Genomic DNA, 17,302 nt, shown 5'->3' on the forward strand with positions numbered 1-17,302 from the left:
TCTTAGGGCCTCGGGGAGGCTGTCTGCCTACAGCACAACTCACTGCTAAGTCAGGGTGGTCTGTGTGCACAACTCAGGAAGGTTGCTTTAAACTGGAATGCACACAACATCCAGAGGGAACATGCTAAAGGAACGCATAGCCGGGGCCTTGCCCCTTCAGGAATCTCACTCTGTTGGTCTGGGACGAGGCCCAGGAAACTGCATCATGACCAGCAAGCCCAGCAGGCTCTTTGGCGGGTGTTCAGAGAGCACAGGTTGAACAAAGCCTCTTTAGATCACTCGCCTCCCTGGGGGTTAGGATTGCAAACTCAGATGCTTCCTCCTTCAGCATATCCTCTTTGATTACCCCCCACCTAACTCTGTACCTCAGTGTGAGATGTTATTGTCACTGAGACCTTTTAATTCTTAACTTCTTCATGAATAAGTAAGCGAGAGATGCAGGTAGAAAGGTGGGGGGTGGGGGGCGATGGGGAGAGGAAACACAAGCACAGACTAAACTCTAATGGCATGGTTTGAATTTCCTGGATCTAGCCCTACCTGAAACCAATAGACCCCTGGACTTTTAAATTATGTGAGCTTAATAGATGCACTTAAACAACTACAAGACAGGTGATAGGAGAGGAAGGAATAAACAGATCAGTGTGCATGACACCATTTTTCCATTGCTAAACAAGAGGACCCACCCCATTTACCCTGACTCTGTGAGCTGAGCCAGGACTCCAGCCCCCTCACCCCCAGCCCGCTGTGGGCTCATCACCACCATTACCATTATTATTTCAATCCAATTCTACGGTTTAATTTTCCAGAGCTCTGTACCGAGGGGAGCTGTGAGCACACAGCTGATGGCTATGGTTCCTCTAGGATGATCGTATCACAAGTAAAAGAAATAAAAAACAAACTGTGTCATGTCACCACCTTTATGTTTCCAGTGTTCGCAGCTGATTGACAGGAAAGTCCCTGCTGAAGCCAATTCTAAGGCACCTCTCTGGTTTGAGTTTTCCTGCCAGAGGCTATGGTGAAACAAGAAAGCAAGTCAAGGGAACCAGAAGCCCTGTGGCTTTTTACTGCAGATTAGAATTGGGAGTCCAGCAGGGGTCTCCTTACAAGTGTAAAACAGCGAGGGGCTCTTTGTGTCTCTTACCTTCTCTAAAAAGCACTTTTTAAAATGCCTTGCTTTCCCCCATATGCTTTAGTATTGGACTCCATGTTCCCTGGGATCTTAGCGGCATGAATTCCTATTGTAAGTTTCTGACTTTTGTTTCCTGATGCCAAATTGCTCTTTTGGAGACAGAGACTGGATTGAAAGCTGGTCCATGGACCTGGAACATTCCCTGCTTACTCTGAACACACATCAGTGGTGGACAACAAGCCTCTTTTGTTTAAGTTGCTCAGTTGTGTCCAACTCTTTGGGGCCTGTGGGCTGTAGCCCGAAAGGCTCCTCTGTCATGGAATTCTCCAGGCAAGGATACCAGAAAAGTGAAAGTGAAGTCGCTCAGTCGTGTCCGACTCTTTGTGACTCCATGGACTATAGCACGCAGGGCTCCTCATCCACAGAATTTTCCAGGCAAGGATACTGGAGTGGGTTACCATTTCCTTCTCCAGGGGATCTTCCCGAGCCAGGGGTTGAACCCGGGTCTCCCACACTGCAGACAGACTCTTTCCTGGGGAAAACCCAGGAAACTCTTGCCACTGGGGAAACCCAAAGAATACCAGAGGGGCTCGCCATCTCCTCCTTTAGGGGATCTTCCCGACCCAGGGATCGAACCCATGACTCCTGCTTGGCAGGCAGATTCTTCACTACGCAGACGCCGGCAGAGCCCTGGACCAGAAGCCTAGGTTGACTCTTTCTCCTGAGAGTCAGGAGCTGGATCATCGGAGCATCTCTAAGGATTGGAGGCCACAGTCACCATCTATCCCAGAGCGGAGCTCGGGGTTCAACGCTTCACACCCGTTCCCTCACATGACTGCTCTCAGACTGTCCTTCAGCCCGTTTCACAAATGAGGAGCCAAGCTCACAGGGGTAAAGTGATTCTCCAACATGACAAAGCAAGCGAGTGGCAGAGGCTAAGTGTGAGCCCAGCTCTATGGGACTCCAAAGCCTGAGGTCCTCACTGAAAAGCCTGGAGGAGCAAAAAAAACAGCAAGCATTTAGGGACAGGGGTCGGCAAACTGTGGCCGACTGGCTGAATCCGGCTACCCACATTTATAGGAAACATTTTAGCAGGATGTGGCCATATCTGTCATTTACATGTTGTCAATGGTGCCTCCCCTCTACAAGGACAGAAGCGGGTTGTGACAAAGAATTTGTGGTCGGCAGAGCCAAACAAGAGTGCTTTGTGCCTTAAAAGAAAAGGCTGACTGCTCCGAGCTTGGCGATCAGTCTGACTGGAGTCACTTTCCCCTGTCAGCTGTGTGCTCTCCAGCTGTTCTCATCTGAGGTTTGGGGATACCAGGCTCACTGGTCTTGGGGAAACCCCAGTGAGGACTGAGTGAAACTATGCATTTCCAGCACCCAGCATGGCGGTTGCTCTTTAGCAGGTACATAAGGAAAGACAGCCTCTTCCTTGACTATGCCCAGGGCAGTAGGAGCCTTTGCCACATCCCATTAGAGGAAAAAGAGCAAGACTGAAACCCTGGGTGGGGGTAAAGGGTAAGGACTCAGGCAGACTATCAAACCAGCCTTCCTGGAAGGTGTGGGGCTCTGGTAACTGGCCCCATCAACTCAACCCCTCCCCATCAGACATTCCTGGGTGCCAGTCTCTGGAGCTGGGCTCTGAGAAAGAATACCTAAGGCTCAAGGTCAGTCTGAGTTGTTCTTTATACACGACATCCGTTTTTAAATTTTTTTTCCACTTTCTTTCAGCTCAACATTAAAATATATATAGTTATAAAAAATATTAAATGGTTCCCCCAGGAGTCTGTAATCTCATTGATGTATTGGGGATTCACAAGTGTAACTTCTCTTAACACCAGTGAGAGCAGAGCAAATAGATGACTTTCTTTACTGCAAAGGTCAAAAGTAAGTTTGTGTATCCTCTGTGTTTGCAAGTCATCAGTGAGGATTAAACTTACGTAAGCGCTGAGGGGGACACGCTGAATGCGTTTGCACGCCACTTTCCTCTTCTTTGTCTTAAAACACAAAGACTGTCTTGAAAGAAACCACAGAAAGGAAGGGCTCCAGATGGCTTTGCTGGAGTCCACACGGGGGCTCTTTGTGATTATCCTAAGAAGTAATCACAACAACCCTGCACTCCTCTCTTAACACAGCCCAGGGTTTTATCCCAATGAAAATAATCTCACATCAATACGGTGCAAATGCAAGGCTACATGGGAGACGGCCCAGAGTTACGGGAAGAAACTCACTCTGTGCATGTGTTCTCCCAACACCATCAGCCCTGTTTCCCACCGCAAGTTGTTTCAGCCTAGAGGAGAGACTGAGCTCAGTGATATACTGAAAACTCAACTTCATTGTTGGTGTTTAGTCACTAAATCGTGTCCAATTCTTTAAGAGCCCATGGACTATAGCCCACCAGGCTCCTCTGTCCACGGATTTCCCAGGCAAGAATCCTGGACTAGGTTGCCATTCCCTTCTTCAGGGGATCTTCCCAACCCAGGGATCTGAGGTGGAGCTGATATAATAATAATAGAAATAAAGTGCACAATGAATGTCATGCACTTGAATCATCCTGAAACCATCCCCTGGTCTATGGAAGAACTGTCTTCCTTGAAACTGGTCCCCTGGTGCCAAAAAGGTTGGGCATAAAATATAAAACTTACACTAGTCCATTTTCAAGAATAGCTTGCTAATATAATAGCTGATAGCTAGGGTTACAAAACTACAAAGTCCAGGCAAATAAAGGGAGGGCGGGATACTTAGGATTTTCACATGGGTTCATTCTATCAGTGAATTTAAAACATAAGAACAGAACTAGGTGTGCAGGAGAGGAGAAAATGAGATATCATGGAGGGGCCAGCCCATAAAGAGGGAGGGAGCAAACCTAGGCGACATCTGGGAAGGACGTCCATCCCATAGTACTCAGCTATGAGGAACTGGGGGAGGGACTTGCGTCCTGGGGATACCCTGCTCCATGTAATGACTTTGGATGGGTCTGCCCCCAGACACCCCATCTTGCAAGAGCATCATTAAAGCCTCACCTCCCACTGCGCCTCAAGTCTCCAAGTCCATTCTTTGAGTCTGGGCTGGTGAGCGTGTTTCTCACACTCAGCGTCCACGACCTGGAGGCTCTGGTGCAGCTGGATGGTGAGGCTGGGCATTAATTGAAGCTAAATGCTAACACTCACGGTACAAGCTTCCGGCTCACATTAGCATCCCTAATAAAGCATATAGTCAGTCATGTACCCAAATGCTCTCCATGCTGGATATGCCCCCAAAGGCCCCGGGGTGCCCCTTGATTTTCTTGAGATGGGACTGTGGAAGCAGCCTGGTTCCATCAGCCAAATGAGCATCTGAGTTGACAAGGTTCTGGGCAGATTCCTCCTAAGTCAGTGATGGAAGGTCAAGGAGAATCACCTGCTTTCCGGCTGTAGAAAGGGCGCATGGGGAGTTAAGCTCAAAGTCGGAGTTAGAGGTGGAAATAAAATGCAGTTTCCCCAGTTACCTGCAGTTAAGCCTCGGTCAGTGAACACCAAGAGCCCCTGATAGAATCAGTGCATGAAGAGACATCTCCAGAGACATCCATCCCTTGCGTCTGGGTGGCTGGCCGCTTACGAAGGACTTGCAGACCCGCTGTGCCCTCACTGAGAGAGGTGAGAGGGTCTGCCCTGTGGAGTAGCACAAGATGCAACCCCCAAATATGTAATTCAGGCACATGCAGCTGAAGGCAATCAGACCCAGTGTGGCTCAGCGGTAAAGACTCTGCCTGCAGTGCAGGAGACCCACCTGGCTTCGATCCCTGGGTCAGGAAGATCCCCTGGAGAAGGGCATAGCCCCCCACTCCAGTATCCTCGCCTGGAGAATCCCATGGACAGAGGAGCCTGGAGGGCTACAGTCCGTGGGGTCACAGCGTTGGACACAGCTGAGCATGCATACACGGGACTCAGGAAAAAAAAACATTTCATCTCCCTCTTAACTGCCTAAGAGAATGCAGATAGGGGCCTGTTCCAGGAAGAGAGCTCTTACCAGACGTGACTTTTCTGCCTGAGACACTTGCGTGCATGGCAGGAGGACCTCGGCTCACCCAGCATCTCCCCCGCTGTGACCTGGCCACCTCCTCTGAAGCCCGAGCTGCCCTCCCCATCTTTCCCTCAGGATGGTGCATCAGCCTCCATTGCCTAGCTGCCTTTGAGTTTCATATCTTTGCGAGGCTCCTGTTGGTACATATGTAATTCTGGTTTTTTTTCCTCACGTTAATCTGCCTTTTTATTATAGGTGGGTCTCGGCCAACAACCCAAAAGGATAGAGGGAACATTATTTTTTCTCTCCTACAGCGCAAAGGTGCATCAGAGACGAACACTGAATTTGAGCCTAAAACTCCAGCAGTGGGTTCACTGCAGATGAAACCGTGATTGAGCACCTATCACATGCCATCCCCTATGCCAGCATGTGGGGGCTCCTCCCATGCAAATCCATCACTTCCCCTCTATCACCGCCCTGGGCTGGACCACTGTCACCTCTGGCCTGACCTCAGTGATAGCCTCCTAGCCCCTTCTCCCAGCTTCTGATCTTCTAGTTTATTCCCCACACAGGAGACAGAGTCTCACTAGACAGTGTCAACCGGAGTCCATCATTTTCTGCTTGAAACCTTATAGGGGTCCTACTGCACAGGTTGAACCCCGAACACTGGTCCCTGGTCTCCAAGCCTCCCTAGAACCCGGCCCCTGCCCACCTCTGTCGATTTTCTTCCTTTTCATCCCCAAGTCCCCCTTTTACTAGACGGCTTTTCCTATAATCTCAAATATACCAAAATGTCTCCTGCCCAAGCGCCTTGACACCTGCTATTTTCCTTTGGCTGGAATGTTCTTTTTCTGGCTTGAGTCTTCGGTGGTTTTCCCCCAAGGTTCAAGACTCAACATGAATACTGCCTCCTAGAGATCTTCTCTGCCCACACTCTGCTGGGGTCCCCCCCCCAGTACTCGCCATGTCCTCCTCTTGTTTGTTTCATCCCTCCCCCCGTATAACACTCTGGAAACATCATGTATATTTGTTTACTGCCTCCCGCACTAAGCTTCCCTGGGGTCTCGGATGGTAAAGAATCTGCCTGCAATGCATGATACCTGGGTTCAATCCCTGGGTTGGGGCAATCCCCTGGAGAAGGGAGTGGGTACCCACTCCAGTCTTCTTGCCTGGAGAATTCCATGGACAGAAGATACAGTCCATGGGGTTGCAAAGAGTCGGACACAATTGAGTGACTAACACTTTCACTTTCACTAGATTGCAAGCTTCAGGATGGCAATAAACTGACCTTCTTATTCATGCTGCGTCCACACACCTAACAAAGGGACACATGGGAAATTCTGAATAAGAATATGCAGACTGGATAAACGAGTAAGCGAAGAGCTGACAATCTCACAGCAGCACAGCCTCCCATCCCTTACCCCGCAGCTGCCTTCATCGCTGAGTGGGACCCAGCCTCTGAGCACAGGGCAGAGCAAATGCCCAGTGGAACGGAAAAAAAAGATGTCTTTAGCAAGTATTGCCGTGCTTTCCCCAGGTACCGAATTTCATCACACCAATGTGTCCGAACGCAGTAGGACATCCATAAGGTGGATAGGCTCCTGGGCAAGGGAACATTCCCTCACCATTCTTCCCTTGCTAAGGAAACCTCAAGGACCCCTAATGCAGTGGGCAGACCAGGGAGTGAGGCGGAGGGAGGGAGAATGTGAGGGTGTAGGAAGGTGTGATCTTTATGGTAAAGGTGGTTCTCAGATTTCTTGCTGGGCTCCTCTAGAGGACAAGCCAGGTGAATATCCAGATCTACTCAAAAGGTCTCCCCAGACGGCCTCTTCACTAAACCGAATCCTTTCTAACCTGAAAGGAACCTGTAGAAAAGGCTCCTGTTAATTTCCCTGCCCTGAAAGCTTTGCCTGTTCTTTAGCTGAGAGCGCAGACTTGAAAAGCCCATCATCCCAGCCTCTGGGCCCAGGAAGCTACAACCCTTCACTTCAGGACACAAAGCCAAGCCCATCGCTGTGCTTTCTGGACTTCCATTGCAGCCATATCCATCAATGGTGTGCATTTGACCCAACCGAGAGGTCGAGACCGAGCCCTGCCCCTCATCCCTTTGTACCACTTGGGCCAGTTTTATAGAAGTTATTTGAAAAAAAAAAAAATCCCTCAAGTCCAAAGTAGGATGCACTGTTCAGTTTTCTTCTATGGTCAGATCCCCCTGAACTCTGACGAGCTCCCGATGAGCAAGGGCGCTTTTGTTCAGGACTCCTCTAGGAGCACCAGCCGGCTCATGGTCCACGGCAGGGAAATGGGGCAGCTCAGCCAGTGAAAGGGAGATTCTGGTAAGCATGGTTTCTTGCTTCGATAGTGAGAGCAGTGGCTCTGACAGGGATGGTTTGGGTTCTGAGATTTCCAGAAGAGCTTCCATGCCATACAGTTATTGAATTGTGTGTGTGAGTGTGTGTGTGTGACGTGCTGTGGTCTTGTTAGGTCTGCTTATGTTAGGCCCGCTTCCCCTCGCTTTGCAAATAAACACAGAAGACCCGCTTCTGAGCATCGGGAGGGCTCCACGGACATTGAGTTATCGATCTCTTCGTGTAGGGATGTTCTGGAGAACAAGGCTGAGAAACTAACCTCTGCTTACTTAGAGATTTGAATACAGCCTTCTGGACAGCCCCAAAGGCAGGAAGGTAAACCTGTGTTTTCTTTTTCTTTCTTTCAATAAATTATTTGGTTACTGTGCAATAAGAACTGTTTTAAAGCTCCCATGCCTCCTCTTGTAGTGAGCTGATTTTCCATAGGTAGTTGGTCTCCTGTGTATGATAAGTAGGTCTGAGGAAAGTGCTGAATATATTCTTTTAAAATAGACTCTCTGTGCTGATGGCTGAGAAATTTCCAAGGGACTATTGCACTAGAGTGCTCTGCATAATTGAACGCTGTGTCTGCAAATAAGACTAATAACCATAGTTGTTCAAATGATTACCATATCATAGCTCTTAATCGTCTACCGGAAGTGCTTCTGATGGGAAGGCGTTTTTCACCATCAGTCAACCTTGCACTGACAGTCGACCATACAATGGGGATGGCCACCCGCTTCTCTCTTGGCTGTTTGCCTACTCACCTCTGTCCTTGGCCAGATTTCTCCACCTACAAAACGTGGAAACAGGACCAGATGATCTCTGAGATTCTTGAAAAATCTGACATCCTTTTGGGTTTGGAAGAATGAGAGCGTCCTCTTTCAGACACTCCTTGTATGACAGGTACAGGTTACCTGCTATGGTTACCTAGCTTGTGGGAAGTGGAGTTGGTGTTCTGACTGCCCCTAAAGTCCTTAATCCTAACCAGTTTGCCCTGATCTTTGGGCAAGGGGAAAGTAGAGAACAGAGCCACTCTGTGTGATGCGGAGGAACCATCCAAAAGGTGGAGAGAAATATGTGCGTTTCCTGCTGTTAACTGGGCAAGTACTATTCTACACTCAGTTGAGATAAATGTGGAGCTCAGGAAGCCAGTGACACAGGCTTGGCTCTGCACAGGCTGGCCGTCCTGTCCTCTGACCGCCCATTTGGTAAATAAAGATGGGTCTGATAGAAAGAGTCGCAAAGGTGGGGGGGGGGGCAGAGCCAGTAGCTTGGGAGAATTCCCTCACTCACACAGCCAGACACGCACGCTCGTGTGCACACACCACAGCTGACAGCACCAGCCCCATGCAGGACGAGGGAGACTTAGATTTTTAGTGGACTGAGTGACACACGTTTGTGAAATGCGATGCCCAGTGGGCACAAGTGAAATATTTCCAAGGCCCGGAAGCAAGTCTCCAGTCCCCAAAGCTATTACAGCAACCCCACGGGCCCACAGCCCCGCGTCCCGGAGGCCTGGCTGTGAGCACCGCAGGCTGGACATGCCGACTCTGAGGCCAGCACGTGTCGGTGGGGATGGACCACGACCTCAGGAGCTCTGCCCGTCCCACCCAGGGGTTGCAGCGAGGGACAAAGGCCTGCAGCTCTGGCGTCTGGGCTCCAATCACGGCTGCTCCTCTCCGGTGGTGGGGGGTGTGGGGGCCACGGGGCGCAGCTGACCTGTCTGAGCTTCACCGTCCTCATTTACAGAATGAGTATAATAATGGCATCGGCCTCCGTCCTGGGGCAGTTGGGAAGATGAACTGAGGAGAGGCAGAGCACTCGGGTGTGATTCTGGCAAGTGATGCACCCTGTCCGAGCTTCCTATCGCTGCTGTTACCAGGGGCCACAGACCGACTGGCGTACACATGAATTTATTATGTTGCAGTTCTGGGGGTCAGAGAACTGATCCCAGTCTCTCTGGGCTAACGTCGAGGTGGTAGTGGGGGGGCAGCGATCCTTCTGGAGGTTCCAGGGGAGAAAGCGCTTGCCTGGTTTTCCCTGGCTTCTAGAGGCTGCCGGCATTCTTAGCCTCTCAGCCCCTTCCTTCCTCTGTCCACAGAGTGCACCCCTCCGACCTCTGCTTCTGTCCTCCCCTCTCCTCCTGCCGACTCCTCCTAATGGCCTCTGTGATGACATCAGCCCACCAGGACAATCCAGGGCCGTCTCTCTATTTCACAATCCTCAATTTAATCACAGTCTGTAGAGTCTCTCATATCAGGCAACATCACCTAAGTACAGGCTCCAGGGATCAGCCTGTGGACATCTTTCAGGGGCTGTTATTCATACATGCACCTATGTGTGATTTTTTACTATGATGCTTTTTTTTTTTTCCTGTCCTTCTATTCCTTTTCATTTAGGTAAAGTGCACATAGAACAAAGTGAGACATCTGAAATGCTCAATTTCTGAATGCTGACATATTTGTCCCTCGGTACCCACCTCATTAAAAGACACTTACTCCTTGGAAGGAAAGCTATGACCAACCTAGATAGCATATTAAAAAGCAGAGACATTACTTTGCCAACAAAGGTCCATCTGGTCAAGGCTATGGTTTTTCCAGTGGTCATGTATGGATGTGAGAGTTGGACTGTGAAGAAAGCTGAGTGCCGAAAAATTGATGCTTTTGAACCATGGTGTTGGAGAAGACTCTTGAGAGTCCCTTGGATTGCAAGGAGATCCAAGCAGTCCATCCTAAAGGAGATCAGTCCTGGGTGTTCATTGGAAGGACTGATGCTGAAGCTGAAACTCCAATACTTTGGCCACCTCATGCGAAGAGTTGACTCATTGGAAAAGACCCTGATGCTGGGAGGGATTGGAGGCAGGAGGAGAAGGGGATGACAGAGGATGAGATGGCTGGATGGCATCACCGACTCGATGGGCACGAATTTGAGTAACCTCTGGGAGTTGGGTGATGGACAGGGAGGCCTGGCGTGCTGCGATTCATGGGGTCACAAAGAGTCAGACACGACTGAGCGACTGAACTGAACTGAACTGAACCCACCTCTCGGGGCCCAACCAAGTGGCTCAGTGGTAAAGAGTTCACCTGCCAAGCAGGAGATGCAGGTTCGATCCCTGGGTCAGGAAAATCCCCTGGAGAAGGAAATGGCAACCCACTCCAGTATTTTTGCCTGGGAATTCCCGGGGACAGAGGAGCCTGGTGGGCTACAGTCCGTGGGGTCGCAAAATAGCTGGACGCGACTTAAGCGACTAAAGAGGAGCGGCAACCCACCTCTATCAAGTTGAGATGAGAATACTTACAGGCCTCCTCCCCACCCCCAGGCTCTCCCCTGCCCCCTTCCACGTCATCATCTCTCTTAGAGAAATACCCCATCATGAGACGGCAGAGGGCATGTTTAAACCTGTCCTACGTTCCTTTGGCAGGGTCTTGGGGGCCAGACTGTAACATGTTACCTCTCCTAAAACCAGACTTAGGGTAACTTCAGAAAGTGGAAGAGACTTTGAAATTTTGATCTTCATCTAAAACTTTAGCTAAGAGTCTGAACAAATAAGAGTCTCAAGTGGCTTCACTTCTATTAATTTATCAAGAAAAGTCAACACAGCAGGGAGAACTCCTGAGTAACAGACTGTGGGTCTGACACGCGAACGTCAGTAAAGACTTTCTAGGGCACATCACAAAGTTCATTTTCTCCGTGGCTTCTGTGAAATGTCCCCGGGGCCAGCTTTTATTTCCCTCCCAAAACATCTTTCGTTTCCGTCTGTGGGGAGGGCTGGCCACATGGCTGATGGAGGTGGCAATGGGTAATTTCTTCATACGACTGGGTGTTGAAATGTTGTAAATACTGTGAGCTCATAAAGGAACTTGATTAAATATAATTTCCAACAACCATCTTTATCCTCTTCTCGTCAAGAAGGAGAAGAACTGTTGTCGTGTGCAGACCTGAGACTGGAAAAATAGCCATGTTTCTAAGCTGGTGAGCCTAACAGGCTCAGGGGGCCTTCTCATCACGGAACTCCAGCGCCACCGCCTCCCTTCACCATCTGGGAACTCTCTGGAGGGGAATTTGCAGGGGATGATAGCGGGATAGCAGTGAGTATTTTTGTGTTATATGTTGCTTGTTCAAATATTGAGAGTGAATATCTCAGAAAGGTCAGCTACCTTTATATGTGCACAGCAAAGTTCTCTTGAGAATTGTTTTTGCCGAAATTTAAAGGATATTATTTTGGGACTTTAAACTTCAGTGTAAGGCAAGGTGAAAACTGCCATGTTTGATGTGCTTTATGTTAAAGTCCTTGGGCTTTCACTGCCACTTAAAGTGGCTAAACTAGCAAATGGGAACATCCGAGATGTTGCTTAAAATCGAATTTCATTTATGCTAAACCCCTCTCTGCAAGATGATGGAATTTTGGACTTAAATTTTTAAATTGCTATTTTTTTAAATGCATTTATTTTTAATTGGAGGATAATTGCTTCACAATACTGTGCTCGTTTCTGCCGTATATCAACATGAATCAGACACAGGTGTACAGACTTCCCTTCCTCTTGAACCCCCTTCCCACCTCCCACCCTATCCCACCCCTCTAAGTTGTCACAGAGCGGATTTGCTGACATTTTTACTTTGGATTTTACTTGCAACGAATTGAAGCACAGAGAAGGTGCCAGGTTGAGGTGATTTTTTGGTAATAAAATGGTAGTCAAATATGAGGCAAGCTACTTTTAGGTTAAAAAGGAGAATGGGCATTACTGTATTTGAAACAGTAATATGCTAATTTATTTGCTTTCTTTTTAAAGGGTATTTGTTTCCCCTTCTCTGGAATATTCTTCATTTTGTTAGAACAGTCCTCTATCAGGACAAAAGAAAGGGGGAGGTTATGAAGGAAGCAAGTCAAAGGTAATTAAACATTCTATTTAAAATGTTGCAATCACAGATCTTACTGTAGGAGTCCTGTTATTGCATTCACATCCCATGGGCCCAGTTCCACTTAATATGCTCCTATCACTCACGTGAAGCTGCAGAAGACAGCTCACTGTAATTTACTGTGTGATTTAACACTGTCAAGGGATTCTTTACCTGGTCCAAATCTCTTTAGTTAAACAGACACACACACACACACACACACACACACACGTCTCTACATATTCAGTATCAGTCCTGAAGCACTCATTTGGAAAAGTTCCCTTTTGATTTAATTATACTCTTCATTAGTCCAGAGACTATAAAGGCACATATATGTCATTGCCTGCCATGCTTTTTGTGGGTCAAGTTAACAGAATCATCAATCATCTCCATTCTTAGAGAACGACATGATCAAAGGTATTATAGAGGCAACTGAAGTCATTCTCAGAAAGTGGCTGAACAATTAGAGTGATGGCCAATTGTTAACTGTTTCTGATAAGTATGTAATAACCTCAAGTATTTCTCTAACAACATGGAAATTAAAATCATCTCTCTTAGTTGAGTCCTCTATACTAAAAAGGAAGAGAACTTTTTAGAGCCCTAGACTAGCTTGGACTTCCAATTAATTTCCACAGAGATATCAAAATTAAGTCCAAACCTGAAAAATACTGGTTTAAATCAAGATATCCATCCACTAGCTCATATATTATACATTAGCCACCCTGCTATAACTACACAGTGGGTATAGGTGCTGAAATTATAGTTGATTCCAAAGGTTAGGGCACTTTTGTTTAGTTTCAAATGAGAGAGAGAAATGGACAATTCATTATTCAAATTTTCATTCTGCTTCTATACCTAGCAGGACTTCCCCCTGACTTTGAGGGAACATGGTAGTTCTAGGGGATTAAAGAGATCCTCACAGGGATCTTCCTCGGTCCACCCCGGGAAACCAAGGCACAAGCCATCTCAGTACCACATTAGCATCTCTTTTCTTGCCCTAGTTTTACAAAGACATTGGGATGACCCTGTGTGTTAGCAAACCTTGAAAATGCCCATTAGGGACAAAACTCCCAACTTTCCTCTTGGGTTAGGAGATTATGTGTTATTTACCTCATATCCCCAGCATTCAATAAAATGTCTATCAAGTGATGGATGCTTTGTTTATTTGGTGCATAAACTAATAAATGGATGAAAGACATCTGATCTCCATAGCTCCTTAGTCTCAAATTAATTTCTTTTAGCACTCCCAACTCTTCCATTTGCCAGTATTAGCTTGAGTCTCTAAGGAATTCTCGACATTTTATCTCCAGGTATGTATGACACCTAGATTGTTGCTTTGATCTTTCACTGCGCTCCAAGTGGCCTTTCAATGGATAAATCACGTCCGTGCTCACTGTTGTTCATGGATATTGATCAGGTCTTCTCCTTTCAGACACATCACTTGTAAAGAACTTTTAAGAACATTCCAGTCTCTCCTCCTTCCTGTGAGGTGGTACAGGAAATGGCCATTCCCATTTCACAGAGCAGAAACCAGAGGCTCAGGAAGAAGAGAAGCAGGCTTTCTGGCTCAAAATACAAGATTCCTTCTCTTCAGTCTATCCTGTCCTGTAGATGGTGTTTCCTTGTTTGTTTCTCTTTTATTTATTTTTCGTATTGGAGTATAGTTGCTTTATAATGTCTTTGTAATGTGTTTTCTGCTGTAGAGAAAAGTGAATCAGTCATACGTATACATCTATGCCCTCTTTTTTGGATTTCCTTCCCACTGAGGTCACCACAAGCATTCAGTATAGTTCCCAACGCTGTGCTGTTCTGTGCTTAGTCGCTCTGCTGTGTCCAACTCTTTGCAACCCCATGGGCTGGGGCCTGCCAGGCTCCTCTGTCCATGGGATTCTACAGGCAAGAACACTGGAGTGGGTTGCCATGCCCTCCTCCAGGGGATCTTCCCAACCCAGGGATCGAACCCAGGTCTCCTGCATTGGCAAGTGGATTCTTTACCAGCTGAGCTACCAGGGAAGCCCCATAGTTCCCTATGAAGACCTAAACAGACATATCTCCAAAGAAGACACTTAGATGGCCATGAGGCACATGAAAAGATGCTCAACATCACTGATATATTAAAGAAACGCAAATCAAAACCACAATGAGGTATCCTCTCACACCAGTCAGAATGGCCATTATCAAAGAAATCTAGGTTGTGCTTTATAAGAAAGATTTTATTCAGCAGCCAAAGAGGTTGAGGTTAGGCGGAGAGAAATTAACAAGATTTTAGTCCGGCTAGGCGTGTAGGAGTGACTGGAAGGTGAGGTGGTTTAGATGTGCCCTTTGAACCCAGCTCTTGACAGAGTCTTCAGAAAAGGCGGATCTTTACCTTCCCGAGGGGACGGCAGCCCTGAAAAGATTCCTCCGCTTGTGCAGGTTGATCTGGTCTGAAGGATCAATGATGAAAGGGGCCCATGGGTCTCGAGGGAGGGCCGGCTGCAGACCTTTCCGTGGACACTACCGCCTGGCAGCCTTCTGCCACCACTGTGTTTCAAGTACTTGGACTTCCTGGGGGAACTGCTCCACTTTCTACTGGGCCTGGGGCCCTGCGGGTCAGGCAGCCTTATCTTCAGGGAATCCGGATCATGTGTGGCATGGGGTGGGGGAGATGAGCCCCAACAGGGGCCTTTCTGCTAACTCAGCCCCCTGCGTGCTCCAGTCTGTGCTTTCTTGAGGCTGGGCTGTCCATGGGTAGCTTCCGTGAGCTACCCATCCCTCCTTTGAGGCAAAGCTAATATCTGCACAGGTCAGCCAGACTTGGGCTCTGTTGCTTACAACCAAATTCCAACACTCTAGTGATACAGAAAAGATTAAAGGAAGACACTTCCAGTGAGTCTGATGGGCCTGGTCCCTGTCACCCGGGGGTTGGACCTGTCTGGGGTCTGCATCCATTCATGTCAGCTCCCTCTTCTGGTATGACCTGCGCTGTCAGGAAAATGTCCTTGTCACTTCCCATTGTCATGGCCTGGGAACCAAGTACTGTTGCCAGACAGTGACCCAGAAAATGCACAAGGGCAAAGGCGTTCATGTTGTCAGCTCAGCTGAGGAGAGAGCACGTCCAGAGAGGCCGGCAACAAACTCACAGGCCTTGGGTCCAGTTTGTGCTTGCTTTTCAGCAAGACTAAAAGATAGTGACAAGAGGCGACGCTGTTCTGTGTCAAGCATCAGCCACTGAACTACGACAGGAATCCCCAAAGTTACGGGATGAGGCAAAAGATGTTCATTTCTCATAAACATGGGCGATGTGTCAGAACGTGAGAGGTGGAGCCAGTCCTGGGGTTAAGGGGGTGTTTGCTCTTTGGGGTTTGTGGGGTCAGCTCTGCTCCCCTCTCCCCTAAACCCTGCTAAACATCTTTCAAGAAGGAGAGAGGCCACAAGTTGGGAGAAAGAGAAGGAATCTTGGCCTTGAGCCATATTCTACACAGAGTGGACACCACGGTGTTGACTTTCCCTGCCCTCAGGGATTTGATAATCATTAATAAAGGAAGAATTGGACCCTTAACTGGGGAGCTTCATCCTCCTGTGACTCACTCTCCCTCCCAGCAAATCCCACCAGATGAAGTGGCAACTGTGACAACTCGCATTGATTAGACACTTAATATGCCCCAGAGACTGTGCCAAATACTTTATATTCATGGTTTCATTAATGTTCACACCAACCTATGGAGTGAGTATAAGGCTTCTGCGGGCCTTCAGATCAACAAGAAGAGATGCCCCCATCTACACAACACACACACTCACACACACATGCACACACACAAATGCACACACTCAGACACCCACACACACACCTGCACACACACCCTGCAAGGTTAGGCACACGGGCAGCTGTCCCCCTCAAGGTACAGGCTGGATTCCAGGTGCTCAACCTTGCTCTGCCTCAGCCTCCTAAACTCAGTGCTTCTGTCATCATTTCTGAACGTGTTTAACATTCTCTGCACTCCCATTTGCGGGAATGTGTATAAACATCAGACTCTGCTGGCTCTTGAGCTAAATTCTATTTCAGAGAAACCTCCCCTTCAACCTGAAAGGGATTCCTGTCTCAAACATAAAATGCTGAAAAGCCTGCTGCAAGCCTCATTTCCCCACCCCAGGTGCATGCCCTTAGTCACATCCCTACGTGATCGTGCAAGGAAGAAGAGCCGGGACTTGAGCCCACATGAGAAGACCTGCCAAGGCATTGCCTAGAGCCTCCGGGGACTGACCGCACCGATCTGGCCGAGTGTCCCGAGCCTGGGGGCCTCGCTGCTGAGCCCCCCCAGGGACTGCCCCCGAGGGTCTCAAGTGCACCTTCCTACAGAGCCACTGGGTGAGGTCCCCCCTTGACACGTGACCTGGCCCATTAGATGCCCAGGAGCTGTGCATCCAAGTTTTGGATTAGATTCTTGAAGCCTCTCCCACGCTCCCTCTCCCTCCACTTTCCTAACCCTCTGGCACTAGGAAAGAAGCGAAGAATCTTCCACTGGCCCAGCCCTCTGCTTCCTGAGGCAGCATCCAGCCCCTCCCTGCCTTCCCAGGTCTGCTCTGCAGGCTGACAGCCCACCTCCCTCCACTGCTCACCCTGCATCAGGGCCTTCAGAGGCAGCCCTACCCAGGTCACCCTCCCTTCCCTACTGCAGAGCTGGGGTGTGGCTCAGGTGCTGCAGAAACATCCGTGTCACAACCTGCCCCTGGGCTGTTCTAGCAACTCACATTCCTAGGAGACCGTTTGGGAGGTGACCTATTTTGATTTTCAGTCTTACTCTAAAGCAGCCACTGCCATTACCTTTATTTTCTGGGCAGGGAAGAAACAGCAGAAATTATCTGGTTCAAGGTTTTGTTTGTTTCATTGTGAGGCCCTGTGCTTCAGAAGCTATGATCTAAAGCAAGAGAAAAATTATAC

The sequence above is a fragment of the Odocoileus virginianus genome, chromosome 26, assembly GCF_023699985.2.
Source record: "Odocoileus virginianus isolate 20LAN1187 ecotype Illinois chromosome 26, Ovbor_1.2, whole genome shotgun sequence".
In the NCBI taxonomy this organism is placed as follows: Eukaryota; Metazoa; Chordata; class Mammalia; order Artiodactyla; family Cervidae; genus Odocoileus; species Odocoileus virginianus.